This window comes from Callorhinus ursinus, unplaced genomic scaffold (genome assembly GCF_003265705.2).
Source record: "Callorhinus ursinus isolate GAN/ISIS: 27379988/994484 unplaced genomic scaffold, GSC_fseal_2.0 scaffold2, whole genome shotgun sequence".
Lineage (NCBI taxonomy): Eukaryota > Metazoa > Chordata > Mammalia > Carnivora > Otariidae > Callorhinus > Callorhinus ursinus.
Genome location: NW_027397064.1, coordinates 78,972,926 through 79,000,557, shown reverse-complemented (window position 1 = coordinate 79,000,557; position 27,632 = coordinate 78,972,926). Strand labels below are relative to the sequence as shown.

General features: G+C 45.1%; 1 protein-coding gene and 1 long non-coding RNA gene across 5 annotated transcripts in view; one reads left to right on the top strand and one right to left on the bottom strand.

Annotated features, from left to right (window-relative positions):
• Window positions 1–25,419, top strand: part of MBD5 (methyl-CpG binding domain protein 5) — a 459,856-nt gene extending 434,437 nt beyond the window's left edge. The window contains exons 15-16 of the transcript XR_012375710.1: window positions 19,927–20,034; window positions 21,955–25,419. The gene's annotated coding sequence lies outside the window, so the exon portion shown is untranslated. The remainder of the gene's footprint in view (window positions 1–19,926; window positions 20,035–21,954) is intronic.
• The window catches only part of LOC112811840 (uncharacterized), a 57,924-nt gene extending 30,855 nt beyond the window's left edge, over window positions 1–27,069 (bottom strand). The window contains exons 1-2 of one of the 4 annotated variants that reach the window (XR_003205154.2): window positions 26,770–27,069; window positions 4,437–4,580 (exon numbers count right to left, since the gene is read on the bottom strand). This is a non-coding gene — a long non-coding RNA (uncharacterized lncRNA). Of the gene's footprint in view, window positions 1–4,436; window positions 4,581–13,734; window positions 14,134–26,769 lie in introns of those variants that run through there. The other 3 variants (XR_003205153.2, XR_003205152.2, XR_003205151.2) reach the window with 3 other exon arrangements.
• Between the last annotated feature and the right edge of the window lie 563 nt (window positions 27,070–27,632).

Here is a 27,632-nt window from a genome sequence, read left to right as displayed (position 1 = left end):
ATGTAGAAGTTTTTTAGCCCTTGCTGTCCGTCTTTAGACTGAGTTTGTGTCCACCGAGCCTTCTTTTAGATAGTTCAAGCTAATTAGGTGTGTGCTTCCCCACCCATGTGCACTTTACATCAGTAGACCATGTAAAGTATGTTTGTGCCCATGATTTCACTGGTTCCTTACGGCTTTGATGTGGATGCTAGGTGTTGTTGTTTCAGTCCACACGGGCTTTTTTCCCCTCTCTTTTACAGTTCTATGGTTTCATGTAAGCAGTTAATGTAAATATTGTTAACATTACAGGTCATGCAGTGCTGTAACATTTTTTTAAATGTTGCACCTACTTTACAATTAAAAACTTGGTCACTCATACTTGAATTTTGCCCATAGAGCCATTTCTTTCTCTTTGTATTGAAGCCAGTTCATTTTTTTAAAAATGAAGGCTAGCCCTTCTACATTATTACATTTTTTATTCCCTAAAATAAGCAAACTCTTTTTTTTCCCCCAACAAATCTGACAATGGAAATAATGAAAAATTTTTGCTCCTTTAAAGAACATAATATCCCTCTTGGAAAAGAAAATCTGATTTTATTTTGTGTCCCTTAACAGTCTTAGGAAGCACAAGGAGAATAAACTACACCTTTAAGTAATTTTTAAAAACTATTTCAAATGAATGAAAATTAACCGAGCAGCTCTTGTTTGATTTGTCTCATTTGTTGCATTAATAGCTATCAGGGGTTTTATTTATTTAAAGGAATATTTTTTGGTTTGTAGTTTTCAGTCTCATTGTGAATGTAAATGCTTTAAAAATATTCATCCCTTGTGAGATCATGGGCCACTTTTAGTCTTGTATTTGGACCCTGACTTTGAGTTATTTGCAATGTCTGTTTTTCAAGTAAACACAATCTTCTTCTTTTTTTTTTTTTTTATAACATAACACTGCACAATTGTGGGAACAGCAGAGGGCTGTTATTTTGTTTTCTGTAAGTTTTATGAAGATTCCCAACTGACTTATCCCATGAGGTGACTCCTTTTTCATTTCAGACCATGATAACACATTTTAGTTAACTTTGATAATCTTCTCTGCAGTTTGCAGTGTGTTCTTGTAAGTCACAAGTGGTTTTGTCCTGAGATTTTAAAAATCTAAAATGCTTAAGATGCTGGTGACATTGCTCTTTCTGACGAGAAAGCCAAGATTCTAGACCTTACTGAAAATCTGATACCTTGTTTACTTTGCCCATTTATGCCCAAATGGTGTAACACAAGTCTCAAGATTTTTCAAATGTAGTGTATAAAATGAGTTGTGCATTACTTGATTCATTTGGGGGCTATGAAAAAATGACATCAACCAGCCAGAACTGTAATATTGAATTAATTTATCTTTTTCTTTCATTCACTCTATCACATTTGCATTAGCCAAAGAGATAAGAACATTAGTAATTCATACGTGTAAACAACCCAGAAGTGAATATTAAATCAGTGAGCCAAAAAGCAATAAACAACTCAAGCATGGGAAATCCTGCTAACAGTGGGGAGTCTGATACAGAAAAAATATATAAAAAGCATTATCTTCAAATATGAAAGATTAATTTGTATCTACTGTAAATATGTATTATCAGCCTTATCTGCTTTTATACACACTGTGTGTGTACCTCAGCGACCTTTTATAAACCGGAAAAATGGTTGATTTAATAATTTGTTATGTAAATACAAAGTTGTCTATAAATTGGAAAATTTGATGCCAGATGGCTTCACAATATACAAATGTGTTTTGTAACATCATGCCTTTATGGATTAAGTATAAATACACTGGATTGTCTGTGTAGAAGAGTAGCAGTTTACATTTCACCTGCATTTCAAGTGGATATTTTTGTCCAAATGGTTATCTTATTAGGAAAAGAAAATGACCTGAACATATTCAATGTGGAAAACAAATATGGTTTTGAATTCACCAAAACTTTTCACACTCGAGGGTCTGTTCAATTCCATCTAAATGCTGTTTATTATATTTCCATAGGAGATTCTTTGATCCAGGACTGGGATCTACCCAGGAAACCTCCCCAAATGGAATTATTCTACTTTAGAAACAGGCTGTGCATCTTAATTTCTAAATCATAGGCTGGGGAAGAGCCACAGCCTTCTTACTGCTTTTTATCTTGGTTTTTTTTCTGCTTTGTTTCCACACATCTTGGAAAGCACTACGCAGATAAACAGGGCCTAGTTCTTGTGCACCAGGGTGTCTACAGAGTGACCTCAATGCAGGGCTTCTCAACCCTAGAACTATTGACATTTCGGGTGAGATCATTCTCTGCTGTGGGGGCTATCCTGTGCATTGTAGGACCTTTGGCAGTCTCCCTTGTCTCTACCCACCAGATGCCAGTAGCATCCCTTCCAAATTATGACAATCAAAAATGATTCTAGACATTGCCAAATGTCTCCTGGGGGTGGGGTGTGGGGAGTGGAGGGTGGGAGGAGGGGACAAAGTGAGACTTAAAAAACACTGCCTTAACGGAATCAGTTAGGGAACATATGTCTGTGTGAAATACTGGCATGTTTTGCATACTGTAATCAACAGGAAACTGATTCCTAGATCAAAATCCAAAACAAAACCCATGCCAAAGTAGCGCTTCTCAGTCCATCATTAAGGAAGTGAATCCGTTAGCTTCAGCTTCATTTTGAGCACATTTGATACTCTCTTTCATAAGCCTCAAGACAGTCATGTTTTGAGAAGTCCCATGTAGGGCTTAGGAAAGTTACCTAAATAACCTGATTCAGTTTACAAGAAGACGAATAGCCCACTTTGGGTGTGTGTAAGGAGCTTCAGTGAGCGGAAGGCTGGTTGCCTGCCTTGGGTCAAAATGAGGACTTTGGCTGCGGGGGACCGTGCTATGTATATATTTTAACAGCTCTCTAGCAGCTGGTTCAGGTAGCAGTAGTTTTTGCATGATCCTCCTATAAGTTTTGATGGAAGCAGTTCAGTAGATCTTGGAGATATCATTAATCTATTTATTCATGTAATAAATATTCTTGAATTCCTCCCTATGCCACACCCAGTGCATAGCAGTAAGGATACAGTGGTGAATAAGACAGACCCCCTTCTCTGCCCACACAGAGCAGCCCAAGTTGCTGGCTAGTGGCACATGTAAGTACAGTAAAGTGTGACCAGGCCTGGGCTGGGAAGCACAAGGCAGGCCCCTGACCTAGCTTAGTGAGGACCCCAGGAAAGATGAATAGGATTCAGGCAAAGGAGAAGTGTGTGTCCTGGAGAACGGTAAGGGAGTGTGTTGGTGTTCTGGGCCCACCATAATTCTTCATATTACATTTGTTGAGCAAGTTCCATCCCAGTCTTGAGGTACGTATATAAATCTATATGTGTAAATTCGCTTTAATAATCCTAAATGAGTGCTATGCAGCATGCTTATAGTTATTGCCAACAGCATCAATTCCCTGTTTCCTTCCCACAAATTAGTGCTGTATTGGCAGACCAATAATGGTTCTACTTTGATGATCCGGGGCTGGGGAGGTTTAAAATCCCCAAGCATTGAAGTGTTGAAAAGTGTTAAAGTGTTAGAAAGTAAGGCCTGCTAACCAGAATGCACAGGTAAGTGTAGGTCAGGTATAGATCTTTGGCAGGCCAACTGCTTCCTACGTACCTCCACCGGGAAACAGGAAGCTGCACGGGAGCCCACAAGATGCCACAGGTGCCAGGGAAGCACTGAGGGTTGAAAAGGCACCAGAAAGTGGACTACAGGGAGTTGGGGGCCGGGACAAGGCCATCTGGCTACAGGGACCTCTGCCCCACAGCAGGAGAGACCACAATGGTCTTTCATCATCCATTCCAGCCCAATATTATGCACATACCCTTGAAAGTATCCCCAACTACATTAATCACCTCCTACATTCAATGAACATTGAACATAAGGGCTTTTTAAAGCTAATTATCAGTTAAAAAAAAGAAAATCACACAACAGAGGCAGTGTAATAACAGGCATTCAATCCTATGATCCAGAGTCCAGCAAATAGCCCTTCCCAGGAGCATGGGGTCCTGCACACAAAAGATGGACCCTCAAGAGGGAGGCAGCCCATTGTAACCTTTACAAACGGGGTCCTGGAGAGGGATCATCTACAGTCAAATATAGACTGTGCCACTAACTCATTGAACTTTGGGCAAGTTATTTAAACTACCTCTGCTTAACTTCATCTACAAAAGGGGATTATAGTAGCACTTCCCGCATGGGGTTGAGGATCGAATGAGATAATGCAGACAAAGTTCTTAGTGCTGGCACAGAGCAGACCCTCAGAGAATGGTCATTGTTAAGCTGCCCCAGGAAAGATCTAGATCAGGAAAGGGAACTTCCAGCCAATGAAAAGTGTCACACATAAGGAGGAGTTGTGTCTAGAGTTGCTGTGTCTCTCCAGGAAGCCCTTAAAGGTAGGAGAATGGTATTTACCTGTCCGAGGCAGCTCTGCCCAAAGCAAACTGTCATGGGGGCCTTTTCCGGTTCTCCTGGTCCAGCCCTGAGCTTCTGGAGCTTCTGCCCAGGGTGTTTCTTAGATGAATTCGACTGTCCAAAACGCCACATGCAGACATGGACCTACAAAATGGTTTTCTAATAAACTGGTCTGGAAAATGATTTCTCTGAGAAGTGAACTGCATTGACCATGGCAATCAGAGCAGAAAGAGAACTTCTAACCCTCAGCCTCAGAGTGAAGTCAGGACCGGCTCTTCAAATAAGTAGCTCAAGGAATGAAACATTTAAATGACTTAAAATCCATCAAATCTGGGAATGCAGAGCTTAGTACAGAAAAGAGCATGTTTAACTTAAGAGACTAAAATTTGGGGTCCCAGTCCTTACCACTGACTCCATGATTTAAGACAAATCACTAAAAAGATCCTGGGGCCAGACTCCTAGGATGTGAAACCAGTTATTCAGGGGCTATGTGACCTCAGGCAAATTACCCTCCTGGTGCCTTAGTTTGATCATCTGAAAACTAAGGGATAATAGAATCATCAGTGTGCTTGAGGATTAAATAAACCAATCTTTGTGAAGCACTTAGAAGAGTGTCAGGCATAGAGTAAATACTAAGCAAGTCTAGGTATTGTCATTATTATTACTGCTAATAATAGGGGCTGAGCCTCACTGGCTTCCTCCATCCACAGATGGGAATGACTGAGCCCTTACTTGTCTTAAAGAAAGATCCAGTCTTCTGTGGGATGATCACTTACGAGGGTCCTGCTAGTCATATTTAGCCATTTATTTGTCTTCCCTGATTTAAATGTGGGTGCTCTTGAGAGGAGCAAGACTTTGAACCAAGCAATACTCAGGAAGTTCTTAAAAGATTTGAGAATATGGAGGGTGGGAGGAAGGTGTTCTTAACTATCCTAGAGTTAGCTGTTCTCGGAGGACTAACAAGACAATGAAAAGAAACAATACACTGAAGCATGCTTTCAAAAGGGGAGAGGAAAGAACAAAGAGTCTGAAGTGGTAGTATTTTCAAGTGCTATTAAGAATTATTATTTATTTTTAAATTGGAAGTCTAGGTCTAAATATTCTACCTAGACTTCTCAGGACTACGAATTCTTAGTCACTGCTGGCTTAAAGAAGGGGCAGAATTTGTTAGACACGGATAGAGTAGATTTAGCTAAATACTTAGGTCCCAGGGGCAGGGCCTCTTTAGGGTTTCCGGTCTGTTCAGCATCCTGGGCCGCTGCAGAACAACGCATGTGGGAAAGGGACTAGGGGGTCTAGTTGCCAGGGGCTTTGGTCCCTGGACTGTGATTGACTCTCCCCAGAACATAGTTTTTCCCTGCCAAGTTAATCTTAACTAGCTTTAATAATTAGGGAAGATATCCTTAGGAAATCTGCGACCTTTTACAGGCTCTGTCCCCCTTTTCCAATCAAATGGAGATTATCTAGAATCAATTAAGTTCCTTCAAATTTCAAAACAAGCATGGAGGCTCAGGAGCCTGTGATTTCAGGCTGAGTCTCACTGTTCTGGTTTATTTGGCAAAGAGTGGGAAGCAAACATTCACAGGAGCTGGAGAAGAAAGCGTGTGAGAATTGGAGTGGGGAAATGCACTGGCTTGCTCTGGATAAGCTGTCGGTCTGAGCAAGAGCCACCAAAGGCAAGAGAGACCCTTCCCTCCCCTTTCTCTTTGCTTTCCAGCTCTTCCCAAATGTCCGAAGCGATTACAGAGCAGGTGGGGCATCCTGGGAGGAGAGAAAGTGCGTGCATTGTGCTTCTGTGCTTCACAAGGCAACCAGGTCAGCCAGAAGAGATCAGGCCATGGTGACGGCCATCGCGAGGAGCTCATAGCTTTCTGAGTGGAGAGCAAAATACCAGAGAGGTGTGGCATGGATTTCCTTATTGTGAAACAGTGGTTTCCAAACTCTGAGGACATACTATATACAAATGTGTGTGTGTGTCTGTGTGTTCTGTGTGTACTACTGAATTAATTACATATGTGTGTAATAAAACACACAAAATTGAAATTAAGAAACACTGAGATGAACTGAACAGAAATAGAAGTGTTCTTTTTCCCTCTCTCACCCCAGCGGATTTTCTGACACTATGCCTGGGGCATGAGCATCCACCTTCAGAGATCACCCTAAGTGACAAAACACTGGGAAGTCAGAATATGTTGCTTCAGTAAGCAAAAGACAGTGATGGAACTGAACCATCACAGGGAGCTCCTGAAGGGGGACCCAGTTTCTCTTTTTTAACTTTCTGTGCTCAAGTCTACTTAACTGGTAAAGGAAAGAAAGCATTCCTGGATATCTGATAACTAACATGGAATCCATGTTTTTGTTAGGTGAATAACCTCAATCTTTCTATAAGTTCAAAGTGTCTATTAAATATGTCTGTTTGGATGTGAGACAAGTCACTGCCCGATTCTGTCACCGGCTCAGGACAGTTGCCGACCCAGTGTGCAAGAGCCTGACTGGAGGCCCGGTGCTGCCTGTACCCCTCGTGGTGGGATGAGCGGGCACACCCATGCTCACAGACCTGGGTCAGGCACCCTCACTGTGCACGTGCACATGTACTCCATGCACTCCCAGGCTCGGGAATGTTCTGGGGCTTTCTTGACAAGTAGCCAAGGTGTGTAGTTCTAGGCAGCCAGTTCATAAGGTTATGATATTGTGGAAAAAGAGCTCAACTGGGTTCTAGTCCCAGCTCTGCTGTGTGACCTTGGGCAAGTGCCTTAACTTCTTTCAACCTGAGTTTTCTCATCTGTCCCCAGGGGAGCTGGTATCACACCACCTGCCCCACAGGGTTATCACAAAGTTCACGTGAACATACCTATGCAGGCATTTTGAGAATAGCAAAACATAGTACAAAGGAAGTCATAAGGTATTCAGATCCAAGTGTTAATGTCTTTTCAAGGCATAAAGACAAACTTTTCCTAGTAATCTTGGACTGAACTATCCTGTGGAACTTTCTATTGAGGAGCCCAGCTCAGAGGGAAATTGGCTCATGGTGGATTTCTCATCTGAACTCAGAGCCATAGAGGTTTTATAAGCCTAAAGAATGAACCAAATGGACAATGATGACTTCTAAAAATGTGGATACATTTCCATACTTCCAGATAATGCCAAGATTTCAAAGAGATGTCATTTTTTTGTTCATTCATCAAGTATTTATAGAGCATCTTATCTCTGAGATAAAGTTAAAAAGGCCCCTCCCTCAAGGGCTCCTGTTCCAGTGAATGAGGAAGGCCTGTAAACAATCATTGCCATACATTGACAAGAGCCACTGCAAGGTGTGAATTAGGAAGAGCTTTGGAATACTGGGAGATTTAAATATTGGGGAATCAGGTTAAGTGACTTATGGAAGAGTAGAAATTCAGGCATTGCCAGCAGGGGTGAAGGACATTAAGAGAGAGGGAATGAAGTGAAGGCCAGGGGTTGGGTGAAGGATGGAAAGGGGTAGCGAACAACATGAATTTCTGGGAGTTGTGAGGCACTCAGTAAGTCTTGACTTAATTTCCAAAGGAGACAATAAGCCCAGAAAGTAAGCAGAAACCAGCTCATGGTGGAAGTGGGGTGCTGGCAGATCTTCTAGGCCAGCAGAACATGGAAAGCTATTTGAAACATTTTACATCAGATGAGCAACAACCACTTATCTATACACATATCAACAAATATTTATATTTATTGTGCACTTAGCATATGCCAGCACTACTCTAGGATACCCTGGTCAATATGACTGCCATGTTCCTACCCTCATAGAGTGGATAGCCCAGGGTCAAAGACAGACACCAAAAAATTATTAGTGTAATGAGTATTAAGATGGCCATAGCATTCTATGCCACCATATAATAGTTGTTTTAGAAAGGTCACTCTGACCACAGCATAGGTCAGATAATTTTTCCTATCCTCCTGGAAAATGCCAAGAGTTCAAGTTTTCTCTACTGACCTCAAAGTAAGAACCCAGCTGCTCTCTGAGAAGCTCAATCAAGATATCATTGACCCCCAGAATTAAGGCATGGGGAATGGCCAGGTTAAGGTCAGCAACTTAAAAGGGTTACATTTAGAACCCAGAGCCATAAGGTTGGAATCAAAAGCTTGTACTGTAGCTCTCAGCTCTGTTCCTGTTTGCCCATGTAACTTGCAAGTCACATCAATCACTGGGCTTAATAATTTTAAGGGAATAATAGAGTTCTTCTCAGATTAATGTTCTAGGACTCTATGGAAGAGGGCTAGTAATCAGCATGTTCTAGCTAATTCGTGTTTACAAAGAAGACTTCGGCTAGGGCTTTCTGTGTTAATCTTTGTCAGATCTACCTACCCATGGACTGACAATGAGGAGACAATTTCTTGAAGTACTTTCTCTTTTTTTTTTTAGTTTTAACTTTAATATATAATTTTTATTTTTTAATATAAGTTTTTTATTTTGAAGCACTTTCTCCATATAACTTGCCCCCACCCCCAACATAGTCCTGCACTTCACACTGTCCTTCTTGTTGGATGGAATTAAATCAAACAGATGGGGTTACAAGGAACAATCCAACTGATGTGTACGTGTTGTCCTTATACCTCACAGCAGGCTATTAGCTCCCTCAGACTGGATTTTGCCTTTCTCTTTTTTCACTACAAAAGATTTTATGAAGCACAACTCCTGAGGCAGGAAGATAATGTTTTCTCCATGACCAGAACAACAAGCTACATAGGATGAGCTTTGATGGGCACCAAAACCCCTTACCAGCCCATCCTCGGTGTCTGTAATTTCCATGGCCAAGATTAACATCCCCGTGAGATCAAAGAAATGACCTGACAGCCTGATAATTGTCACGAGGATGACAGGAAAGATGGGGGTGGAGTAGCTCAGTGACACAGGGAACATTTCAGGGAACAAAATGGTGGTATACTTGTCAACGTGCCTAAAAATGATGCCACTTAGATGATGACATGAAACTCATATGTTGTTCTACATCTATGAAACTCACTCAGTTTTTAAGCTAGGAGATAAGAACAAAGAACATAAATGGCAACTCCTGTCAAGACTCACCACCACCATGTACCCCTCACCTGTGTGTGCCTACCCCGACCTCAGCTAGATGGCTATCATTTGAGATCTTGTTTGTAGTCAAACAGTGCTGAGGAGTCATGATGAAGGCTTCCCCTCCACATGTCTAGTGGCTGATTGCTGCTGATCATCAGCTAGAACCTCGACTGGGGCTGTTGGCCAGAACATTTACACATGACTTCTCTGTGTGCTCTAAGCTTCTTCACAGCGTTGTGTCTGGCTTCCAAGAGCAAATGTCTCAAGACACAAAAGAAAGAGCCAGGTGGAAACTGTATTGCCTTTTCTAATGTAGCCTCCAAAGTCACATGTCATTGCTTCTGCCCAGTTTAACTGGTTAAAAACAAGGCCCTTAAGCCAGCCCATATTCTTGAAAAGTGAAATTCAACTGCCTTTCTTGCTAGAGTGACAAAAATTGGCAGACACATTTAAAACCACTCCATATGTTTGGGACAAAATATGTGATTGGAACATATTCTCCTTGCTCTGTTAAGTATTGCTAAGATAAAAAATAATTGCTAATGTTTTTGAGCACTTGTCATGTGCCAGGAAGAATGCGAAGCCCTCCCCATGTTGCAAGAGTTACATGACAAACCATCACCTCTTCTGTGGGACAGGTACTCTTATTTCCCCATTTCATCACTCTGGAATCTAAAACTTGAAGATCCTAGGTAATTTGTCCATGGTACCCAGGTAGAAAGTGGCAATCCCAGCACAGGATTGTCCCTTAAGCCAAACTGTCAACCTTTCCTCAGTCTCTATTTTACCTATAGAAGATGAATTTCAGGTACATGAAATAAACTTCTCAAAGTTAGTAAGTAGATGTATAAATGTATCCAACCTCACACAAGAAAATACACTTGTACAGCTCCTAACGATATGGAGAAAATATCTTCTTGATAACTGTTGTGTGAAGGTTTTTGGAGGGAGGAGGTTGGGTTTGAGGGAAAGATGCTGGGATAACCCCTTTGTGGGGCAAAAGGGAGCCTCCCTAGCCAGGTTGCTGGGCAGAAGGGAGCTTGTTGAAGGGAGAGGTAATTGACGGTGTGGAAGAAGGTTAAAGAAATAGGGTGACCCTCCAACCTACCCCATTTCCCACAAGAGAATCAGAAGATTTTAGGAGAAGAGACTTATTTAAACTCCCCCCACCCCCAAGCCTCTGAAAATCTTCAGTGAAATTGCAAAAAAATCACAGTGGGTTTGGTGTAGTTGGATTTATTGTTTTAGCTAGTTTAGAGGCTGAGCTTTGTATCATGGATTGATCAGAATTAGCCCATGCTAATAAAGGAGGGCACTAACCTCTGGGTTTTTAAATTGTGCCCTCTAACAAGTAGTTCATGTCCTTGACAGAGTGATGGAATTCATTAACTAGTTTCAGTCCCACTAGGGGCCTCTTCATCCTTCCCAGTAATTGGCATCAAGCCCAATCTGTTCCAGGAAGAATGAATTTCCTCACTGAGCATATGCTTACCAAGTGCCTACAGCACTTGTCATACCCAGATATGAACAAACGTCAGTAAGACTAAATTCTGGATTGAGGAGCTGTTCACCTTGTTTTGCCCACTCTGGTTACCAGGAATCTACTAGGAAGGTAGGTCTCACTTGGGCCAGATACCTAACAGTTCTGCAATAAGTCTATGAAACCATCTCCAAGTACTCATTAAGACTAACCCAACACTCTGTGGTGAGACCCAAATAAATGTTATTCCTTGTGCTTAACACCAAAGAACCTCAAGGATTATCTCTGGTTCCCTTTCATTAGGGAAGTGACAATAACTCTTAACCTGCCTAGCTGAAGGCATAGCTCAGGTCTGAATCTAGGCCAATTTTGGGTTTCCTGTGTTGTTCTTGTCCATGGTCATCTGCTGCCTCTTGCCACAGATTCTTGGTGGTAAGTCTCAGCCTTGGCACAAAACAGAGTCATTGACCACTAAGTGCCAATTGTTTCCTCAAAATGCTTCCATTTCCTCCATCAAGCTCTGAAAAATCTGGCCCTGGTATTGTGAGTTCTGTAGCTTCCTGTCACTAGCCCTGCACTCTCTGATGGTTGTTGTGTTTTCCCTGTGGAGATAAACATTCATTGCACCAATAAGAGCAAAGGCTTTATGTCCCTTCTCATGGAAGGGATTAGTTATATTCTGACTGGAGTCATGACTTAAAATGGACCCCTCATTGTGTAGAAATGTGGATACCATGGCACTTCCCTTGCAATACCTTTAAGTCTCTCCTTGTCAAGGTTCCCTTAAACAGTACCGTTTCATCGCTTTGTAGAATGCTGTATCATTTCCCCAATTATTCACAACCCACTTTCTATAAAAGGACTTCATTGTTACATACTTGTGGTGTCTTCCTACTTCTCCACCCTGCTGATAATCAGACTTGACTGTGAACTAGTTTTGGCCAATGGATTTTGAATAGAAGTGACAGAGCCTGTTCCAAGAAGGAGTCTCGAGGGCCTCAAGAGTCATTGTTTCTGTCATGTTTCTTGCAGTTTTCTGTATCCACAAATGTAGATGTTAGATGAGTATTCCTTCACTCTCAGTCCCACAGTGGTTGAGACATGAAGAATGGAGCTGGAGATGAACTGCAAGAGTCATGAAAAATGAGCAAGAAATAAACCTTTGTTGATTTAAGCCACTAGGATTTGGGGGTTGTTACTACAGCATTACCTAGCAAGAGCTGACTGAAATACTCATAATGTAAGCTACGTGCTTACTGTATGGAAGCCTTTGTGGAATATGGAGTTGTACTAGACACAGTGTCTGCTGTCTGCCTTCTAGAAGCTTACAGTCCAGGACAGAGGATTAGATGCCCCAGTATCTGTTAAAGTAGCAGAAGTGGCTAAGCTGATGAGTGAGGGAGGAAGACCATAAGGCTGGTTAGCAGCTTGGAAAGTAAGAGGGGAGAATTTCACAAAGGAGGGGTGATCGGGACGCTCAATGATGCAGGCACTGCAAGGAGAAAAAGGGTTGAGCAGGGTCTTCAGGGAATTGCTTCCGGGTGAGTGGGTGAGGGGACCGTCAGATGCAAGGGGTTGAGGAGGTAGAGAGGAAGCAAAGCCATCATAAAACATCACTCTTCCAACACATGTGGTGAGAGGAACTGTGGTCATGCGGGAAGTCAAAGATTGTAGCAGTTTCACAGGGTAATGCAGCAAGCATATTTGGGGTTTCTGCCCTTCCTTCATTCCCTTCCCATAGAGCCTGCCCCTTGCCCAGTGGGTCGGCTGAGGGAGAGGGAATTGGTTAGCCCCATGCTCCCAGCCTCAGATGATTGGACCGAGGAGGGCACCTGATTTGAGCAGAGCCAATCTAAGTTGCCAATGACATAGCATTTGAATAAACAGGCTCAAAAAGATGACTGGGGACAGTAACATTCCATCTCAAGGAGACCCAAACTAAGAGGTACAGATGAAAGATGATCCTTGGGAATGGCTCCTTGAGCTGAAAATCAAGTAGAGGAGAATACAGAGACTATTATCAGGTAATGTACATACCTAAGTCATGAGGGCCCATAGGAAGTGGTTGGGAAAAAAGAATAAGAGAACAACAGATACAGGGAGAAAAGTGGGGAAGCCATGAGTAAGAGATAAGGGTAAGTAAACTATGGTGCTTCATATATGCCAAGCGCTGTCCTAAGTCCCTTATGTTGATATTACCTCATTTATTTCTCATAACAATCCCAGGAGATGGGTGCTATGATTATCCTCATTGTACAGATGAGGAACCCAAGACACAAGAAGTGGTGCCCAAGATGACTCACAGTAAAGCCATGATCTAAAGCTAAGTAGGCTGACTGCTGACTCCCTCCTTGTAGTCACCATGCATTACTGCCCCTCAAAAGAGAGATGAGAGGCACTCCCTGTAGCCTCTGCGGGCCAACTCTCCCTAAGCTCAGGCATTTTCATTTTAGTGGATTTCCTGAGATCATCGAAGCCATCCAGAATGGGTTTCAGCTCCTGGCAACCGAAATAACCCAAACCAAACCAGATGGGGAGGTCTGGGCTTTCCAAGTGAGAGAGCCTAGGGATGTTAGAGAGAAAAAAGGAGTGTCAATGTAGCAGACCTACAAGGGAGCACAGAGGGATGGGATTAGGGCAAGGGAGAGACTTTTCATCTCCCATAGCCAGGACCATATGGCTTAGTTTGACCATCAGGCACCCACAGTGCCATATGGCAGCCAGCTAACTAACCAAACAAGACTGACACATAATTCAGGCTGTACCTTTCTGGGTGGCTCAGCCACTAACACAATGCGTGAGGTTGGGCTCGCATGCCTCCTCCTTTCTGGGCTTTGGTTTCCCCGTCAATAAGAAGGGAACGATGATTAAAAAAAAAAAAATGGAGAGAATCTGACTTATCAGCACTTCGTGGAAGGTGCAGATCACCCTGTGGCAGCCAGACCTGGCATCTTGGGTCAGGTTTTCCAGAAACATCCTCTGAGATGGAGGTGTGAGTTCAGGAAGTGTATCAGGGAGTCCACTCAGGAGCGACACCTGCGAGGACTGAGTGTTGCTGAGGGAGAAGTTGCAGCCAATTCCATGGGAAGCTTGAGCTCTTCAGAATTGTCCCAAATGGAGTCATGGGGCTGTGCCTTTGTACCCCACCCCACAGAGAAATCATCGGGCCTAGGATGCCCTGTTAGGTGAGGCAGCTCCCTGAGTCAAGGGCAGTTCCCAGTGAGAGGCTCAGCTCCGAGCGTTTCAGGAAGCAACGCCCCCTGTGGATGGGGGATGTGTGACTCAGGCCTGAATGGAAAGATCTGGGCAGTACATCAGAGCATCCCCTAGGCACCAGAACTGAACCCCACTTTTCAGGGGCCAAATAGGGCAGGGGAGCCTGGACTTTGGGAAAGGAGGGGGCGCTGAGAAGGGCCAGGAGGGGATTGCAGAAGGTTGTTCCCTACTGGTATAATCTCACTCTGTCCCTGCCTGGAGTCAGGGAAGTAAGTGACCATGGAAAATGCTGCATGAGTCTGGATGTGTGTGGGAACTGTAAAGGAGCAGACTCCTGCATCCAGTCTGAGGCCAAGAAGCCCAAGGAATTTCATGAGGGGTCAGAGAGAAACTGGAGAAAATGAGGCAAGGAAATTGTAGGGAGAGTTCAAGCCAAGTTTAACCTAAATCTCCAAAGGGCAGGGAGGTTCCACGTGGGTCACCTTAGACAAGAGCACATTTCTTAGCACCCAGCTGAATTTTGGAGGATTTCAGAATCTCCAAGAGCAGAATAGAAGGAAATAGCTCTCTGTGGGGCATGTGTTCCCAGCCCATAGCTGGCTGTTGAAAGAGCTACTCAAAGTGTACCCGGCCCGATTCAAGTGACACATGACAAGATGTGTGAGAGGGTAAGCCTCCCCCCAACAGCATTCTCGCTTCAGGAGCTGAGGGACTCTTACGACTGATCACGTCCCCCAGAATTCATATACGGAAGCTCTAATGCCCAGTGTGACGGGCACATAGCACCTTTCATGAGGTCAGAAGGGTGGGGCCCTAATCCAATAGTACTGGTGTCCATAGGAGAAGAAGGGCAGGAACGCACGCCCGGACCAAAGGCCATGTGAGGACACGACGAGAACGTGGCCACCTGAAAGCCCAGAAGAGAGGCCTCAGGTGAAACCAAACCTTGATCATGGACTTCCAGCCTCCAGAACTGTGAGAAAATTAATTAGTGTTCGTTAAACCCCCCAACCTGGGGTGCTTTGTTGCGGCCACCCGAGCAGACTGAGACGGGGTTGGGGGGCGCGGATAGCCAACCAGGCAAGCAACAGGCTGAGGAGGCTGGCGCCGGAAGCAAAGCCCATCTGTGTGCCCTCCTGTTTCTCCCTCTTCTCCGTCCTGCCTTGCACAGTCCAACGCCGGAGGGACTGGTGAGTGGCCAGGGGACACCTGGCAGAGTGCTGTTTAGAGCTACACGTAGACTCTGGATACGCAAATGTTTAACACGAGAAATCAGGGCCTCCTGGGTTGCTTTGCAGACCAGCTTCCAGCCTGGTGTTCCCAGCTGCACGCACTTGAGGAAGGACAGCAACGAGAAGCAGCTCACACTCGTGCCTCCTTCATTTCCGGCCGCTTCCTTGTTTGTTTGCTGGTCACCACCAATGTCACTGGCCTGAATTCGGCTCTCCAAAACCCTTTGTTTCACTGCTATTCTTCTGGTTCCACTTTGGAACTTGGATTAAAAAAAATATGACCCCCTTTGAGAAAATATCCAATGTCCAAATCAAAACTGCAAACTAGGAAGGTGAGAGTTTACTTTCTGGACCTCCTTATCTGAAAAATGAGGCAGACATACCAGATTTGTGGTTGAAAATTTTTTTTTCTTTAAACCATGAGAAGCCTGTCTTCAAAAGAAGCCTTACCGGCAAGCAGAAACAAAGAACGTACCTGTGAGCTACACTGCTGGGATCCGAAGGGGAGGAGCGAGTTTTAGAATCTTGCCCACCAAGGTGGGGCTTTACAAAGCGGGTTTGAAAACGATTTACTATCACCTCCTAGGGCAGTTAGTAGAGATGGAGCCAATGATGGCCACTTGCCTTTGTCCTCAAGAGGAGAGCCAGGCCAAACATGTTCACTGAAGCCTCTCCTAGGGAAGAAGACGGTACGTAGTGCAGGCCCATGTAGACTGGGGTGGGGGAAAAGGGGAGAAGGTGTGCGGGTGCTAGAGGAGCGTGGCAGGTCCAGGGGAGACGGCAGGAAGCCCCACAGTGGGGTCCCATGGAGGCTGGGCAGCCTGGCCTCTATAAAGAGACAGTTGACTGGCTGATTGGTCCTTGCCCTGCTGCCTCCAACAGTGGTCCAGGATCCAGAGAAGGGGGAAAAAAGGGCAGTACACATGGAAGGAACAGGAAGGCCAGTCTTTACATCCTCCGCCTCCCTTGTTAAACTTGGATCCCCACCTTCATTCGTTCCTGGCACCCTGTTTCCTTAACCACACTCCCCAATGTTCTAGAACAATTGGGTGGGGGAACAGACCTGCCTCCCCACAAAAGTGACCCAGGCTCCAAAATCATTTAGTTCTCAGGCTTTGCAATACAAATTCTCATTACTGGGCATTAAAAAAGCTTTTCCCAAAGCGTGGGTCACAGATCACCCCATCAGCATCACCTGAGGAACTCATCTGCAAATTTCCTAGACCCACCCCAGAGTTATAATCCTTGAGGCAGGGCTTCAAAACCTGGGGCTGTAACAAACTGCCCAGCCCAAGTGATTCTGATGCACTTTGACGTCTGAAAGCTGCAGGAAGCTCTCTAAACTCTGGTTCTGCTGTGTGTGTGTCTATGTGTCTGTATGTCTCTGCTATTCGGTTTCAGATCTCTTTCCCCTTGGCGCCCCTCTCTTCGGCAGCCCGAGCTAGAATTGTCTGCACTCTGGGAATGTGCCCATAGGGAAGGTTGTGTCTCCAGGCTCTTGCTGATATCAAGCTAAAAATGCAACTGTAGATGCACCCAAATTAAGATTAAACTATTGCCACCCTCATGCATTCCCTTGCCAATCAGCTGCCTCTCTCCATGACCTCTGGATGTCACTACAAGCCAGGTTTGTATAGCTGCCAATGCTCTCAGAAAAGAGCTCTCCTTCCAGCAAGCTCTGGCTGGATTGAGGGGGTCTAACAAGAACCACCCTGAGGGGCCTCTGAGTACCAGACAGCAGGTCTTGCTTCCTCCAGACCCCAGAGCCCAGGAGTACTTTCATTCTTCGGTTCTGTCTACCAGGACTGGGGGCTGGGATGGAGGGGGCGGGGGTCCTGCTGCCAGCCAGGCTTAAGGCAGAGCAGTGCCACCCTTAGAAATCCCAGGGGGATGCCCCAAATCAGCAACTCATCAGGCAAAAGAAGAATGGAGAATTCTCTCTGCATCTTTTCATGAAGTCAAAGACTCTCAATTTCCCACGCCCTTCCCAGACCCTAAAGGCAGAAGGAGACATGCACCAATTAGAGATTTCACAGCCCTGCTCGCCCCTGGTCCTACTGCCAAGCAGCAGGGTACAGAGGACATGCACCTTTCGAGCACCAGGGCAGGGACTTGGTCTTCAGAGCATCGCACATATTCATTTAACAAACCTTTATTTAGTGCTGACTATATGGCAGGCTCCACAGGCTCTCTCAGGAATAATACTCTCTCAGGCAGGGATCACACATGGGTTTCTGTAGGACAGGAGCAGGGCTAACGTATCACATGCATCATCACACGGGAGTCCACAAACTATCCAAGGAGGCAGAACCTTCTATATGCGCCAGGGGAATCTGCCCCTTAGAAAAGTCTGTGCAGAGTGACTGGCAGAGCCGGGAGGGTGCCCTGGTCACAGGTCCAGGCCCTGCCTCACATCCTGGTTCACAAGGAAGGAAATGAGGCTCAGAGGGGCAGAAATGGCTGGTTCTTAGTCTTGGCTCAGTGTCCAAACATTCCTGAAAATGCCAACTCCTTTAGTGAAAACTTCTCCAGCAGACGCCTGCAATGTGTGTTTGTTTATTGGTATGTGTACATTATACACTCTACCATATAATACATTAATAATGTAGGTGAAACATACATTAAATTATAAAATTAAAAATACAGAGGAGTAGGAGTTCTAATATTTTCTATGTACCCTGGCCTAAGCCTTTGCTAATCACATCGGGTACATATCTCTGATTCCTTAGCTATTACAATGGATACAGTGAGGATGAAAAAAGAGAACTACTTTGAAATTAAAATGACTAATAAGTGCAAATTACTCTAAATCATAAGCAGAATTTATTCTTATAGGAAATATCAGTTAAGCCCCTATGCATGTCAGGACTTGTGCTGGGTACAATGGGGAGGTCGCTGATAGTCCCAGGAAGAGCCTGTGCACAAAGGGGCGATCGCTAAGGACACGGGAGATACAAATACGTTTGTCTGGAGTGCAGACGGAATGACGGGGATGGCTAAAGCACTGGGTCCTATGAGACTTTTGAGGGGGAGAGGCAACGTGCCCTGTGTAACCATTAGTGATATGGTTAATCCTTACTCTCCTAACCACGAGTTCACAATGCTTATTAAACATACTGTAGCAAGAACACAAGCTATGCCGTAAAGGGCTGAAAGCAAGACGGTGTATCAGCTGCCATCATCGATAACGTTTTGACCAGTCCCCATGTGTGAGCCCATCATGCCTGCATGAGACAAGGCACTAAACCTGTCTAGGAAACATAAGCCAACCCAGGAAATCCAAGTGTCTGTGTGTTGTGCCAATGTAGTTGGAATAGAAGGCAAGGTCCAACTGGATTAAACCACCGATGCTGAGAGGAAATGGAGGTATAAATATTTGGTGCATCAGTTGCCTAGAAGGGTAAATGTGGGGACCAAGGAGGTGCACTGAATACATGTGGACCCTTTCCCCCTGGAAGTTCCCCTCCATGAAATGTTCCCCAGCCAGAAGCACCTGGTAAGCCTTTGCTGTTTCCTTGGCCCTAGAGAGAGTCCAGAGAAAGAGAGCATGAGTGGATGATTCCAGGATCAGACTTGGGAAAGGACTCCAAGCACACACCTGCTGGTGATGGCCTCATCGCCATCTCTGCATCCAGAGGACAGATTAGCAGCAGGGCTGTCACGAAGAAGGCCTGGAGAAGAGGCAGGAGATCATACTACCCGCTGGTCTGGAGGAAGCTGTATTCGTCCACTAGGGCCGCTACAACAAAGTGCCGCAGACTGGGTGGCTTAGACAACGGAAATTGACTGCCTCACAGTCCTGGGGGCTAGAAGGCCAGGAGCAGGGTGTTGGCAAGGCTGCTTTCTTGGGAGGCCTCTCTGCTTGACTTGCAGGTAGCTGACTTCTCCCTGTGTCCTCACATGGTCTTCCCTCTGTGCTTGGGTGTGTCCTAATCTTTTCTTATAAGGACAGCAGTCATACTGGATGAGGACCCACCCTAATGTCCTCATTTTAACTTGATTACCTCTTTCGAGACCCAATCTCCTAATGTAGTCACATTTATGGTACTGGGGCTCAGGACTTTAACATATGTAATTCGGTAGAGGACATAATTCTTCAGCCCGTAACAGAAGTGTTTTCTGAACTTTGTTAAAAATGAAGCAATGAACGAAAAAAAGAACTAGCCAGCTCACTGTATGAAATGTCATAAAGGCTTCACCAAAATCTGGTATGAATGCTGGGAAGACTGACCCAACTGGGCCGCTTTGGGCCAGGATCCCAGGAGAGACCAGCTGCTACCAAAAGCCTTCTCTACAACAAGATGATGCTATGGACTGAACATCGGTATTCCCCTCAGATTCATATGTTGGAATCCCAACAGCCAGGGTGACGGTATTAGGAAGTAGGGCCTTTGAGAGGTGATTGGCCAGGAGGGTAGAGCCCTCGTGAATGGGATTCGTGTTTTTATATATATATATATTTTTAAAAAAGACACAAGAGCTTGCTCTCTCTCTCTCTCTGTTCTCCAGCATGTGAGGACATGAGAAGGCCATCTGCAAACGAGGAAGAGGGCTCTCACCAGAACAGAAACAGCCAGCATCATGATCTAGGACTTCCAGCTTCTAGAACTGTGAGAAGTAAGTATTTGTTATTTCAGCCACCCAGTCTATGGAAACTTGTTACAGCAGCCTGAGCTAAGACAGATGGTGAGGACTCTAGGAGTGTGATGACCCAACCACACATGTGAAAAGGGAGAATCTCCTTGATCACAAACAGCTTTGGCCGCATTGCCCAGCGGGATGGAGCTGTCTGCAGGTAGCAGCTACACAGGCCCCACAGGGTCTGACCTCGATGTAGAACTTCCAGGGGGTAGGCCCTGGTGCTCGCTATTCGTGCCCGTAGATTCTTAGTGACCCATTGGCCCCAAGGCAAGTCCCCTTGTTTGAAATGCAGTGCCTCTAGGATGTTGTGCAGTCCAGTTTTGAGATGCCTGTCACTGTAGTGGCCTGAATCTCTGAGACTCACGGGGAGGAAGCTCTTACTGATACGGCAACAGGGGTTTTCCTGGGTGCTGACACCAGGAGGCATTTGTAATGCTGGTAGCAGCTCTGCGTGGCTCTAATCTGGTTTATGCAAACCCAGTCATTCTGCAGCCCACAAGGAAGGCTAGGAGGAAGGATTTGCTTTGATCTATTATCAAAGAAGCTTTTGCGTTTACGTGGGAATGGCTAATGCTAAAAATATTGCTGTTTGGGAGAAACGTGAGCCAATCTATGTCCTAAATTCACATATTTTAAATGATACTGCGGCATCTTGGAACACCCAGCGTTAAACAAACAAATGTGAAACTCCGTGTTTCATTCTTTAGATAAAGACCTAATGACGGGAGGTGCCAAGCATCCAAGCGCTTGTGCAAGTTTCCTGCCTCTTCTCTTGTACCATTGTCTTCCATGACCCATGCTCCAATCTGGCCATACCTGCCCCAAAGCAGAGGAATGCTTTCCCTCAAGGCCCCTGGCACAAAACTCTATACATGAAGCCTGGGGGGTTGGAACCATTGTTTCAGAAAGAATTTTCTTCCACATTCTGCTCTAGCCCAAGGGAATGGAATTCGAGTCAGGACACTGGGTCTGAATGTAAGCATTGCCTCTCACCAGCTGTAAGGGATTAGCTTGGGCAGTTAACCTCTGAGTCTGAACTTCTCCTTTGTAAGATGGACCCCTCTAACCACCCACCCCCAGCCACCTTCCTCCTATTATGGGGCTTTTGTGAGAATCAAATGGAACAGTGTAGGTGAAGGTACTTGTAATGATAAAGCATCACATACCTTGCAGGGGACATCTTTGGGTTTTGTCACCCAGCATCTTTTACCTCTCCTAGTAACAACATATTTTTATAACCTGAATCATAACCTGGTAACCTAAATTCCTTTGGACAACAAACTTGATCCCATGATTACTCCCTGGGCTACAGGTGTACTTGACCTTGGACAGTCCCAGAAGCTGGGGGTGTGGCCCCTTCCCTAGGAGAGCCTTGCACCCTCCCAGCCTCCTCCTGTGGTGGACTGGCCCTCAGAATCCTTTCCAACTGCCCCCCACTGTGCTATCCATACTGCAGTGGTTATATAGCTAAAAACCACCTTTCTAGACTTTTGTACAGGCAATGATATAAATGCAAATTATTATCCAAAATTTTCCATTCAAACTAGATTTGTAAGGCAAGAGTGCAGAAGAGATAGTTTCCCTACGACATTCACATTTTCTGTAGGCACGCATGCTCATGGACACTTCCCATGAAGCAATGGTTCAACATCGGGTCAATTGTGTCTTGGGTTTCAAAAGCAGTTTGGAAGCAATGTCACCAGCTTCCTGGCCTCCTGATCCCCAAATCACAAATACGACATGTGGTCTTGAATTCAACTGTTCTCATGGTGGCCTCCTGATTCCCCTTCCTTCCTTAGTGTTTCAAGAGTCATAGCTCTCCCCAGCCAAGTTAGTTCTGCTGTGTTGTGGGAGTCATTTCTAAAGCTTCGATCTAAAACTCACTCTTTCACACAGTGGAGCTTGAAGACGGATCAGCCTGAAGAACTATGACTGTCAGAAGGACAAACCCTTCTGAGGTACTGTCAGGCTTAAGTCCACTCCCTGCCCCATTTGTGTTTTGGGGGACCAGCAGCACTATGATGAGGCCAAGACTATGGATATTCCCCACATGGACATTGAGGCACTGAAGAAACTCAGTAAGAATAAAACATTAGTCAAGAAGCTAGCCAAGAAGTATGATGCCTCTTTGGCTTCAGAATCTCCGATCAAGCAGATCCCACAAATCTTGGGCCCAGGCCTGACTACACTGGCAAGTTCCCCTCCTTGCTGACCCACAATGAGAACATGGCAGCCAGAGTGGATGAAGTAAAGTCCACAATCAAATTCCAGATGAAGAAGGTGCTGTATCTGGCGGTGGCTGATGGCCACGAGATGACAGATGACGAGCTTGTGTACAACATACAGTTGGCTGCCAATTTCCTGGTGTCACTGCTCAAGAAGAATTGGCAGAACGTCCAGGCTTTATACATTCAGAGCACCATGGGCAAGCCCCAGATCCCATACTAAACTGTAGCTTAATAAACCCTAGTGCTACCATTATAAATAAATAAATAAAATATAAATAAATATAAATAAAATAAAATATAAATAAATAAAACAAAACTCACTCCTTCAAACTATCCAACAATTTTGCAAGCACTCAGTACTGGAATTAAATCTCTCTCTGCTTTAAATATCTAGAGTGGCTTCTATATTCTACAAATGAATCCTACCTGGTACAGAAGAGATGGATACTCGGGACCCCAAGTGGACCAAGGGGAGTCAGAGCACAGAATTTTATTCCAACAGTTGATAAATAGAGGCTAATTTTCCAATAGAGTTGGAAGTTATGAAACCAGAGCAGCTAGCAGCCATCTTGCCTTCACAAAAGAGGCTGTCTGAGAAAAGCACCAACATGAGGGGGCCAAGCCAAGAGACGAGAGAAGCCTGATCTTTACACCATTTGGGTAGCTGAATCAAGCAACGTCTTGTACCAAAACCACCCCTGAGCTTTCCAGTTACACAAGCCAATGAGTTCCTCCTTTTATCTGAGACAGTTAGAGTTGAGCTAGTCCATCATTTAACCAAAACATAACTTATCAGGCATAATAAGGAGAAATAACAGGGCAGCAGCGGTCAGATGGCTATAGATCACATATTCTCAACCACAGGTCTGCATCAGAATCACCTGGGACCATTTTACAAGGTACAAGTGAACAAGTGACAGACACATGTGAGCAACTGGAAAATTCTCCCAGGTGAGCTGGTTTCCACTTGTACTACTGGAGAGTGTGGCTACTATGGATCAACTCACAGGGAAGGGAGAGCAAGGTAGTGGCCATTTCTTGAAAATACTTGAATGTTTGAATCTCAGTTCAAAGCACTAACATTATTTTTTAACTTAATTTTGATTTTCTCCTTCTAGGGTTATAAAACCTTTGCATTAAATCACCCAGTATTATAACCATCAGATGAGAATACTATCGAGTGAAATATTTCAGCCCAGCTTGTGTAAGCTGATGCAGCTGGGCCATTTTTTAAAAAATTATAATAAATAAGTGAATACATAATCAATCCCTCGAGTGCCAGCTCTCTGTTCTGTGTGCTCCCAGAGCTGTGATTTTTCATCTTTATGCCCCCCAAAAGAAAAGCAACATAGGGAAAAATGGTGACAGACTGTTCTCTGTGACGTCAACCAACAGACAAAGCTATGTTGTTGATGCTCATTCCAGAAGGCATTTCTACTGTGGGTTTTGGTGGGTGCAGATTTAGAACAACCCTTCCTTTTCTGGAATAAATATTAACTATTTAATACCAAAAGCCACCTGAGAATAGAAGTCAAATGTTTTGATGTCTGCAGTGTGTCCAAGACACAACAGTGGCAGAAATAGGCCTATGGAGTGGAGTGAACAAGCACAGACCTAAATATTGATCAAGCATTTTTCAAGTGCCTGGCCAGGTCTTGTGTAGCCAAAGATGAACCAGACATACTCTATTGGTTTAAGAAATTTACAGTCTATAGAGAAACAGACTTGGTAAAAAAGGGTAATCATTTGATGAACGATTTTATCTTTGGAATCAAAAATTATTCAAAGACAAGACTGAAGAATAAGTTGAGTGATCAAACCAGCTGACTCCGAGGTCTCACTCATAAGATGGCTCTGAAGTCGCTTCCCAAAGATCATTTCTGCAAACATCATGAGCATCTTAGAATGTGTGCATAACCTCCTGAGGTACCACTTTGAAAGGGCAAATTCATTCCACGTATAAGTTCCAGTTTGTTCCTTTTTGGTTATGTCTTCAGAACATATATAGGCAAAAAAGATCCCATGATTAAATGCTCGACAGAATTCTTCCCTAAACTGAATTTCGTCAAGCCTTCCCTGGATGTGAATACTTATTAGGCCACATAAGCATTAACATTCAGTTATACTGGCCCATTGCCTGGGCCCTGGCATCCCCTGGAAAGCTCCTGCTGGGTATTGATGGAGACTTCTCTGTGTGAAAGAACAGTCTCTGCTCTCAGGCCCTCCTGCCTGGCCCCTCACTGTTGACTGCTGCCCATGAAGCCACTCGAGGCCATTTTGGCCAGGATCTCCGGGAGCAGTGCCTTCCTTCTTGAAGCCCCAGATGCACTGTAGACATCGGAAAATAGACCTTCATCCCAACCCTGTGCTTCATTTGTCCTCAGGACTTGAGTCTTGGAAGCCCCCATTGCAAGCAGGTCACTGACCTGCCCGTAGCTTCTTTCCAATCCCAGCCCCTCCTCTACAGGGCAGGGGTCCCAGATGGCATGACATCCAGCTCCACCCTCTCCCCACCAGGCTCTGAACCGAAGTCCACATCACCTCCTCTCTTTATGCACACTGACCCCTGAGTAGCTGGCTACCAGCTCACGAACCCCTGGACAGCACGTTCCCATCAGGTTCAGCTACTTCTAAAATAAAGATCTGGCAAGAGCCTGAAGAAGCAAGTGTCCCTCCTCTCACTTCTCTTGGTCTCTGACAGAGCTAACTTGAGGCCAAAGCTTATACTGAGTTAACAGAATGGGTTCTGGGCAGGACACTGCTGCTCTCCTTCGACAGGGTAGGGACAGTATCTGTGAGTGACTGTAAAATCGAGACACACCTCATGGACTCCAAGGGGCAGGGACGTCCAACAACACGCAAGGCCAGTGGAAAGGGAGATGCCGCGAACGCTGTTCAAGAGGGTTTCTTTTAGGGAGTTGCCCTGTGGGGAATGCTCACATTCTGCTTTGTACTGGCTGTAATGTTTTAATTCTTTTTTAAAAGTCTCTACCTCAGGGCGCCTGGGTGGCTCAGTCAGTTAAGCTTTGGACTCTTGGTTTCGGCTCAGGTCATGGGATTGAGCCCCACGTTGGACTCCAAGCTGAGCACGGAGTTTGCTTGAGATTCTTTCCCCCTTCTTGTCCCTCCCTGTCTGCTCCTCCCCCCACTCACATTCTCTCTCTCTCTCTCTCAAACAAATAAATAAAGATTTTTTTAAAAAGTTTCTACCTTATAAAATTATGGGGAGAATGAAACAAGGGTTCGGATGTGAGGGGTCAAGTCCTCCTGACTCTTCCTCACTGTCCATTCTCCTTCTCCCCACAACTTCCTAGAACTGTACATTTTATTTGAATAGCTAAAGAAAATAATATACTTATATTAAACAAGCCTGACTACATTACAAATTAAGATACACAAATTTACATGACTTTTTTAAAAGAGATTTTAAGTAATCTCTACACCCAATGTGAGGTTTGAACTCACAACCCGAGATCAAGAGTCTCATGCTCTACAGCCAGGTGCCCCTAATTCTCATGAATTTTCAAGACGGAATGAGGGACTTAAAGGAAATTTCACCTGTGCGGCTCTGAGGCATGCATTCACTCTTGTTAGGGACACTTTCGCGGAAAAGTTTGAGAATTCTGATGGTGGACCCCAGGGAGGCCCCGAGAGCTCCCTCACTGAGGACTGGCAGTCAGCTCGTGTGTTGGGAAAACCACTTTGAAGGAGGCATGGTGAGGTGGAGGGAATGGAGGTTAGGTTCTTGAGCTCAGCCCCTGTCTAATAATTATACAAGTTGCCTCTCAAATCTAGAGCCTTCTGTGTGCTAGGGCATCCACGTGCATTTCTCTTCAGGTTTCCAGCAAAACCTACACTATCACAGGACACTGAGCCTCAAAGAGGTGGAGAGCTCTCAGTTGCATGGCCTGAATTCAAGCCTAGGCTTGCTGCATCTCACCACCGCTGTACCTTTTGAAAACCATCCCCATGCCTCCCACCTTCTGGCTTTCCCCATCTCCAATAAGGCAGACTTCCGGAGCCCCTGAGGCCAAGCCCACCTATAGGAAGCCATGATGCCTTAGGCACCTGACTGGGTCCAGTGATGCCTTAGGCACCTGACTGGGTCCAGGAAACTGCCACTGGATTCTCTTCACCCTCAACTAAACCCATTTCCTGACAGAACAGTCTCAACTGTTCCTCATCTGACTCTAGGATAAAATGACTCCATGATTTTCCCAGAGGGACACTTGGCAATGAATTTCTAGTGGTTGTGGCTGACTCTGAAGAAAATCGGGTATTCTCCTGCCCAGAGTGGAGATGAGGCTTATGTAATCCCGAAAAGGGAAGTCTGACAGCCTTGCATGGAGGAAGAAGAGTGCATCCCCTCCACCCCTGTCACATCTCCTTTCAGGAAGTTGAGCTACTCCAGTGTCCCAGGGAGAGGAACAAGCAGCTCCCAGCCATGGTGTTTCATGCGGTCCCCACCCCCTGGACATCATACCTGTGGCTTCTCCCACCGGCCCTCTGCCTGCAGTCCAGGAGACAGCACTGATGTGATGTGGAGACATTCAAGGCTTCACTTATTGCCAAGGCAGGAGGACAAGCACACCCTCCCCTGTGGTGTGTACTGCCCATGAACAGGAAATGGCTCTGACTTTTCTTCCTCTCAGCCTTCACTTTCTGTTTCAAGTTTTTAGTCTGTATCTCTGAGTCACACAAAACATTTTAAAGCAAACAGTAAGAAACAAGTGTACTTGGGAGGGGAATGTCCTGAATTCTAATAAGCCATTTTCTCCCTAAGGCAACAACATCGCTTTCAGGTTCCAAATCGGACTCTAGTCTGTCTACGTTTGTCCCTTTCCGTGCTCTGTCCTCTAGAGCAGGAACTTGGTAGGTGTGAGGTTCCACGGGTACAAGAGGTCAAACGGGGTCTGCAGGGGCCCTGGGACCGTACTTTTGGGGGGCCTCAGCAGTGGCTACACCTGATAGGCAGCCAACCGATATGTATTTACTAATCATTGATTATGTTGCCAGATATTGTGGTAGGTCCTTGGGATGGACTGTGGAGCAATGTGGACAAAATCTCTACCCTCTTTAGGCTTCAAATCTAATGGGGAAGAGAGATGTTAAGCAAAGTTTCCAATTACATTGAATATTTTGAGGGAGAAGGACAAGGTCTGTGGGTGCAAATAAAGAGGATGTAACTTGGCTGGGGGTGAGAGACAGAGTAAGAAACATTCTCCCCAAGAAGGTGACATTAAGATAAGACCTAAAGGAGGGGCGCCTGGGTGGCTCAGTTGGTTAAGCGACTGCCTTCGGCTCAGGTCATGATCCTGGAGTCTCAGGATCGAGTCCCGCATCGGG